Raw genomic sequence first — 9,285 nt, forward strand, 5'->3', positions numbered from 1 at the left:
TAAAGTGAGTGTGACTCCTGAGAACCAAACTTGATGGAAAGTGTACTCCTATTGGGCAAACATTCCCATTTCCCTCCAGCCTGGCACGGCTACCTTCTTTTGTGGTGGTCAGAGTGAGATAGCAGAGGTGTCCGTCAAACCTGAGCTGTTGGGAAGCATCGGAGCTTCCTGGCAGCAATAAAGACACGTGCAGCGTGGATGAGGTGCCTTCGGGGGAAGGAAGGAGCCATCCTCTGTGTCCTCAGGGAGTTCCAGAATCTGTGTAATTGGGCTTTGCTCATGAGCATTGTGCCCAGGGACTGTGGCTGCAGGTGGTCAGATACCTACGACCACAGGGAGCAGGAAAGGGAACTTCAGGAGCAGTGCCCTCCCCCACTTTTCCTGTAATTCAGAGCCATAAATAGAGCTGGAAATGAAGTCAGACTCCACATCGCCCAGCACATCACCCTGTGGGGATTACAGCCTCATTCATGCCCGGATTACTGCAGCGGCCTCTGGGCTGCGTCCTGGGCCAGCACTGCCCACATTCCGTTCAGCTCGCACGCTCCCGCCAGTGCCTGATTGTGGGTGCCACGTTCACCCTGTTGTCCCCAGTTTGGGAAACAGAACCTTCCCCGTGCCAGCTTCATCATGCCTCAGCCGCAGCAGCTTCACAGTGCTCCTCCGGTCCTGGCCGATGTCCTCCACCACCTGCGTCCCTGTGTCAGGGACCCTGTTCTCCAGGACCCCTGCTCGCCGCCTCTAGGTGCAGCCACGCCTGGCCACGTGCTCCTGCAGATGCTCCCTGATCCTCCACCTCTGTAGATGGGGCTGCATTCATATCAGTGGTTCCCAAGGAGATTTCATAGGCCAGTGAGGAGAGAATCAGCTATGAATTTTTACTGCAAACATTGTCATGGGTTGACAGAGCCATCAAAAGTCCCTCACCAAATTGAACAAAATGGGGATATGTCCCCCACCCCCACCGTTCCCCACTGCCACAAATCTCCACTTATTCTACGTCAAGCTCGATGAAGTCTGAAAATGCTTCAGATTAGTAGCGTTGCCCAGCTGATAATTCAGCCTCCCCTGGACTGTGGGATGTGTAGGCTTGTGCAGTGTTCTGTCCACAGAGGGCACACGGGCATGTGAGGGGTGACCGGGAGCCCCCAGCAGGGCTGTCACCTGGCAGAAAGGTTTGACGTCTTTGGCTTTGCTGTGTGATGATGAGTTGGAGAGTCTGGCAGTGTGTGTAAGAACAGTGTGTTTGGGGGGGTAGATGTTTAGGTTTAAAAAATAGATGAATCCAGATTTTATGGCCGTAAGTGGACTTAGCTCCTTCATGTTCAAGGTGGAGAAATGAGCTCTCGTGGTTAAATGACTCTTAACCATCTTGGCAGCAGAACTGGAGGTGAAACCTGGGCACGTGGCCCCCATGTGGAGTTCCCGCCGTCACGCTGCAGTGCCTCTGCATTGCATTGCGTTACAGTGTGAAATTTATACATTTCAAAACGTTTTAGTGTCTACAAAACTCAGCCGGGTGTGGTGGCACGCACCTGTAATCCCAGCAACTCAGGAGGCCGAGGCAGGAGAATCTCTTGAACCTGGGAGGCGGAGGTTACAGTGAGCTGAGAGTGTGCCGACTGCATGCCGGCCTGGGTAACAGAGTTTCAAAAACAGAAAAAAAGTTTTTGGCTAATTGTCAAATATGTATTTACTGTAAATATTAGACTGTAGGAACGAAGAACAAAGAGGAAGACAGAAAACGATTCACCATCCAGCATTACGCACAGTTGCACACCCTTACGTCTTGACATCAGAATCCTGTTTTACATATTGTTTGAGTCTTATAAAACACATGAACATCTTTTCAAAGTAATAAACATGGCTGTGCACAACCCCTTTTAGAAGTGACCTGGCATGACGCGACACGCCTGTAATCTCATTTACTGGCTGGTTTCCACGTGGACGCCATCTACAGTTCTCCCAGGGGCCCTTCTGTCTTTAAGGCAGGTTACTTTCCTTATTGGCTTTGCATTTGTGTTTCCTTCACTGGTGACAATTTCCTGAGACCTTTTGTGTTGTGGCACCCTGCTGAGGGCAGCTGCCTGTCACATCACAGGCTCCTCTCTGATTCCAATGCTCTTTCAAGCAAGGGACTGTTTTTTAAGCGGGCCCAGCACCCTTTGACGAGTTGGGTATCGAGGTCTGCCTCTATGCTGATGTTTGTTTGCTCTGTGGTTCCTTCGGTGCCTGTTTTCAGCCCAGTTTTCCTGCTGTTTTGTGATGACTGGCAGAAGCCGCACTTCGGAGAGGTGGGAGGAGGGCTTCTTTTTCCTCTCTTTCCCATCACCAGCTCCAGAAGGCAGCTGGAGCAAGATGCATATGGTGACCGGACTATTAGAAGGAAGGAGGAATTCTAGAAAACAATGTAACGTCTTCAAAAGTTAAGAACTCTGCAGCTCACGGAATTACAGTGAACTGAGAGCCTTAGTTTGAATGAGTGGATGAGTGACTCCTGGAAGTAGAATACGACTCTATATAAAGTGAACGATGGAGGCAGATAGCTTTGGGGCATGTGAATATTGAATGCACATGTGTTTTTGTTGATGAGTGTGGATTAGAGTGTGTGAATGTTCTGACTGGCTGGTATGGTCCCATGGAAGATAAAGAGGGACAGTGACTGGGAGATTTTTAGAAGTAAAATTTAATATTTTTATATCATAATATAATGAGAAGCTTTACTCAAAGCCTGAGATTGTTTTATTTTTAATTTTCATTTATGTGTTTGTTTACTTTTTACCTTTTGAGATGGAGTCTTGCTCTGTGGTCCAGGCTGGAGTGCTGTGGTGCCATCTCGGCTCATTGCAACCTCCGCCTCCCAGGTTCAACCAATTATCCTGCCTCAGCTTTCTGAGTAGCTGGGACCACAGCTGTGTGCCACCACTCCTGGCAATTTTTTGTATTTTTAGTAGAGATGGGGTTTCACCATGTTGGCCAGGCTGCTCTAGAACTCCTGATCTCAGATAATCTGCTCGACTCAGCCTCCTAAAGTGCTGGGATTACAGACATGAGCCACCACCTGTGACCTTGTTCACTTTAGAAGTTGGGTTTTGCTCTGTTGCCCAGGCCTGAGGGTGGTAAGTACCACTGGAGCTCATTGCAGCCTGGACTCCTGTGCTCAAGGGATCCTCCCACTTCAGCCTTCTGAGTAGTTGGGATTACGAGTATTCACTAGAGCAACCAGTCTGGAATTGTTTTAATATGGCAAAGGGTGGCAAGATGAAGTAAAGATTAAGCCTTCAGTCCTCAGGGTCAAGGAAAATGTCATGCTGATCTACCAGCAGGCAGCAAGGGCACAGAGCTGGCGAGGGCCAGATAAAGGTTTCCTGATGCTCCTTGAGTGGGATGATTGTCCTTCCTTGCTATGCATTGCAGCCACTCCATTGCTCTACGTACTGCATAGTTAATCCAATCAGCACTATTGATAAAGAGATTATGATAGGCACTGTCTTTGTTTTAACCTTCTTTCTTCCCTCATAAATGTGACTCTGATATTGATGGTAAGATTCAAAATGTCAAACACTTACATTAGTAGTTAATTGAGAAAAATACAAAGATACAGAAAATAATAGGGAAACGTAAAATATATAGATTCCAGAGAAGTTAAAAACAACAACAACAAAAAATAAAAATAAAACAGGAGTTATAGCAAAAGAAACTTGGGAAAATAGAAATTATAAAATAAATGAAATAAGAATATTATTTAAAGCTAAAGAATATGAGCCTTTAAACCAAAAAGCTCATGAAATACCAAACAATTCAAATTTAAAAAGAATTGTATTTAAACACTTGCTTGTGAATTTTATATAATCAACTTTAAAACAGAGTAACAAAAATGTTCCAAATTGGGAAAGAATCGCCAAAATAAAAAAGATTTTAAAAATTGCTTTAGCAGTATTGAACAAAAAAGTGCAATACGGCAAAACCTTCACATTAGTGACAAGAATTATTCGGAAACATTACTTCTTTTCATTTGGTAAATCTATTTTTTATGGGCCACACTAAGGATGCTATTTGTCATTTTATACACTTTTAATTTGTTGACCAACAGATTTAGATGCAATATTGCTACTCAATCTGTTTCCGATATTTAGAGTTCTTAGAAGAGAAATCCTAAGCGAATGGCCCTGTCTATTTTCTCTCCAAGTTTCACATCCACAGGAGTTAGTTTGGATAAAGAGAACATAACATTCTCATTCCAGGCATTTTCTTTTTTCTCTACCAAATTTTCATTTATCTGTTGATATATATGGCAGTCTTGCTTTAGAAACTTATCAATTTTATGGTTTCTTTTAGGCAGGTTAAAATATTTTTGCTAACCCATTCATCCATGCATTTGTTTGCGAGCTTTATTGAAAGCATGTCATATCCCATGCGTTGTGATAGGCAACAGGAGACATACAGAACAACTGCATTGCTTGTCTTCAAGGGCACACACACACACACGCAAACACACATACACACGTGCACACACACACGCGCACATACACACACATGCACAAACACGCACACATACACACGTGCACACACACGTGCACATACACACGCACACGCACACACACACAGACACGCTCACACACATATGCGCACATACACACACATGCACACATACACACACATGCACACACACATGCACACACATACACACAGACACGCACACACACATACACGCACATACACACACGCACACACACGCACACACACATACACACACGCACACACACATACGCGCGCACACACATGCACACACATGCACACACATACATGCACGCACACACATACATGCACGCCCACACACGCCCACACACATACGTGCACACACACACACACACACGCACACGCACACACACAGACACACACATACGCGCACACACGCACACACGCACACACACATACAGGCACACACACACATACACATACACACACATACACATATAAATATATATGCTCTATGTGCATGTATAGATGCAAATACATAAAATGTGCATGTATGTGTGTGTAATCCTTAAGGTTCATATACATATTTCTTTCTTCAAGGGCACACACACACACACATACACACAGACACACATGCATACATATAGATAAGAAATGTATATATGAATCTTGAAGGCAAAAGAAAAAATAAAAACTAACAGGAGCTATAGCAAAAGAAACTTGGAAAAATAGAAATTATAAAAGAAATGTGACAAGAATACTGCTTAAAGCTAAAGAATACGAGCCTTTCAATCAAAAGTCCCACAAAACACCAAACAATACAAATTTTAAAAGAATTGCATTGAAACACTTGCTTGTGAATGTTACATAATCAAGGTTAAAGAAAGTGACAAGTGTTACTATAGACATACACATACAAGGACTATACAAACACACATATACATGAACACACACATATATATATGCATATGTATGTAGAGAGACAGATTGACAGAACTGGCTGATGAGATTATGAGGACCCAGAAGACTCACAATCTGCTGTCTGCAAGCTGCAGAGCCAGGAGCACTGGTGGTGTGGCTCAGTCCCAAGGCCCAAGTTCAGATTTGAAGACCCAAGAACCAGAAGCTCCCAGCATGTGAGGGCAGGAGAAGATGGATGTCCTGGCTACAACACAGAGAGAAAATTTACCCTTCCTCTACTCTTTTGTACTGTGTGGGTTCTGAAAGTGAAACCGCCTTTGCAAAATTATGACTGAGACAGTGAAAAAGACCCAACTTAACCAATTCCATCTTGCCTTTAACCTCCAAGATGCCCTTGTTCATTCCTGGCATAGGCTGAACTAACTTTGGGAGGAACTTATTTCATAGTTTATAGTTTAAAACAAATACGAGAGTAACAGTCTTTTCCCAAAACAAACCTCTTTCTTGCCTGAGGACTAGACTGCTAACATTAGCCACAAGATTAGAAATTATGGCTTAGGAATCATTGCAGCTGGAGGCTACAGAATCTGACCCTCCTTAAACTGCTTCTAAATCAGTGCTTGAAATGTTTTGCAGACCGTGCACTTAATAGAGCAGCTGGCACCACACAGATGGATAAACTGGCCCATCTGATCTTGTGACCCCTACCCAGGAGCTAACTCAGCCCAAGAAGACAGTGGCGCCCCATGATTTCACCTCTAGCCCAACCAATCAGCACTCCCTGACTCACTGTCCCTCCCACCCACCAAATTATCTTTAAAAACTCTGATCCTCAAATGTTCGGGGAGACTGATTTGAGTGATAATAAAACTCCTGTCTCCCGCACAGCCGGCTCTGCCGGAAATACTCTTTCCCCACTGCAATTCCCCTGTCTTGATAAATGGGTTCTGTCTAGGTGGCGAGCAAGGTGAACCCCTGGGAAATTGCCAAGGACTGGATCATGCCCACCCACATTGGCAAGGGTGAATCTTCTTGACCTCCAGTCACCAATTCAAAAATCAATCCCATCAATCCAATTAAAACACAAATCTCTTCCAAAAGCATCCTCACAGACACACTTAGATACGCACTGTTACTACCTATCTGGGCTTCCCTTTGCCCAGTCAAGTTGACATAAAATTAACCATCAAAAAAGTCTTTCTGAAAAGTTGATTAAAGATCTTAGTTTTATCAATCAAGTAAAAACATATATTGTAGTATAAAATGTTACATTGTGAATCTTTTTCTGAAGATTTAAAAATTATCCAATAGGGTGGGTGTGATAGCTCACACCTGTAATCCAGCACTTTGGGAGACTGAGGCAGGCAGATCACAAGGTCAGGAGATAGAGACATCTGGCTAACACAGTGAAACCCTGTCTTTACTTAAAAAAAAAAAAAATTCCGTGGGTGTGTTGACAGGCACCTGTAATCCCAGCTACTCGGGAGGCTGAGGCAGGAGACTCACTTTAACCGGGAGGCAGAGGTTGCACTGAGTTGAGATGGTGCTACTGCACTCCAGCCTGAGCCACAGAGTGAGACTCCATTTCAAAAAAAAAATAATTATCCAATAAATATGTTTAATTCAGAACTTATTATAACAAAAACCACTACGTCTGCTTATTGGTATAAAAGCAAGACCCTTACAACAAGGACCACTGAAATGTGAGCTGGTGGGGGGACAGAAGTCTGGCTGCATTCTTAGAGCTGTGTCTGTGGCACCAGGGATGTGCCTGGATTTTGGATTTCAGTGGCTGACTTGGCACTTACACATTGGCTGACTAACTGAGTGGAATACTTACCATGTGTCAGCCTCTGGATTTAACACTCACTCTCCTGCCCAAATTTCGCAATGGCCCTATGTAACAGACATTACCCTGCATTCATATTACTAAGAAAACAGAGGTATCAAGGGCTTGAGTAACTTGCCTGCAATTCTACAATTAATGAGTGATAAAGTCATAATTCGATTCTTTACCTGAATGCCTCATTTGATGACCAATCTGTGAAACAGCTACTGATATCTCATGTGTACTGAAGATGAGGCTTCCCGGTTCAGGTGATAAGTCACTCTTTTCTGTAGAGACCTACACATTGGGGTGATTCAGCTTTTATGGACTCTGCTCCCTTTAGCCTGTTCTGAAGGGCTATACAATGGATCCTTCTCTTTTACTAATGTGTATCATTTTATTAGTGTTTGAAATCTTATAAAAGGCAATACAATACCTGAAGAATATAAGATAGCAAGTGAGAAAGCAGCAGCTCAGAAGAGACTTTAAGTAATGCTGAGTAATGTTGCCCGAATTTCCTGCTTGGCCGGGGTCCCTCTCGTACCACAGGAGTGGGTAAGGGCGAAATGAAAATCTTATCTCGACACCCTGCCCCTGTGGATGGCAGGTGAACTTTGATATTTATTTTCTCATCAATGTTAGTGTGTCCATATTTATAAAGGGAGGAGCTCTTACAGGAAAGCGTTTGTCAAATGCCTAATTATAAAATATAATTGACCCAATTTCAAATTATAAATGACTTGACACTCATACTCTAAGTCAAGTGATATTTTGTAACATTTTCTGTAGAATTATGATAGAGCAGAGTGTGTATAGAGTCAAGTTACCCATTATTCAGCACTGTTTAGTGTCTACATGAAACATGCCAACCGTGAGAATAACCCTGTTTGAAAATGTATTTTTTTTGTTAATTAGAGCTACATTATTTTTTCTTCTTATAATACATGTGCATGGTAGTACCTTTGAGAAACGCAGAAAGGAAAAACATTAAAAAAAATAAAAATTATTTGAAAACTTGCCATGCCCAGATGGTGTCTATGAATATTTTGGTGTGTTTCTTTCTATGCCTATGTGTCTATCATAATAGGATACAGTCTAGGTGACGATGTTTTTCCTCTCAGCATTAAATCACTGGTATTGCCTGATTTTACTTTATCATTTCCAGATAGGAGTAGTAGAATCCCTAGGGGCTGGGTTCGAGTAGCACTCTGTTCAGGCGTTCTGTCGCATAAGAGTCGTACGATTTTCTCCAAGCCTCGGTTTTCCCGTGAGAACAACAGTGGCCACAATATGAGTTCACAGGTTTGCTGAGAGAATCAAGGGAACTCAGGCATGGTGAAACGTTTGATGTGACACACGGCTCGGACTGAATGTTCAATAACAAGTCGCTGTTTTAAAAAACACTTAGAAACCATTTTAATGACTGCACAGCACTTGATCATGTTGATATACTTTTCCTTATTTAGATATTCTTTTAAAAATCTTTTTTCAATTTAAAAGGATTCTGGAAAAACAATATTCTTGAGTCAATATTCTGAATATATTATTAAGATAGATAATAGGAATGGAATAATTATGTGAAACAGTGTCATCTTTTAAGGAGAGTGAAAGGAATTTGAAAATTGTTTTTAAGAAAGGCTATAGTTAAGTCTACTGGCATCAGGACGCCTGTTTCACCACAACCCCAAGATGTAAATTAAAATATGTTTTCCTAGAAAGTAATCAACATTCTTACAGGGAAATTAGACAGTGTGGATGGGAACAGTAAGAAAATAAACATCTCACAATTCAGAATCACACGTGAAGACTATTGCTTCTTTGTTTATATGTATTCGATTCTTCCGTGTGTATGTAAGAATTTTTATTCTTTAACAGCATCATTTTATCAAAAATCCATATCAAGTAATTATATTACTTTTACTTATTTATTCTAGAAGTATTTATTTCTAGAAGTATTTATTTTATTTATTTATTTCTAGAAGTATTTGTTTTTAGTAATAAAGGAATAACTCTCTTTGTTCACATAATAAAAAAATCTAAGGGCACAGCACATAATT

The sequence above is a fragment of the Saimiri boliviensis genome, chromosome 8 (genome assembly GCF_048565385.1).
Source record: "Saimiri boliviensis isolate mSaiBol1 chromosome 8, mSaiBol1.pri, whole genome shotgun sequence".
Lineage (NCBI taxonomy): Eukaryota > Metazoa > Chordata > Mammalia > Primates > Cebidae > Saimiri > Saimiri boliviensis.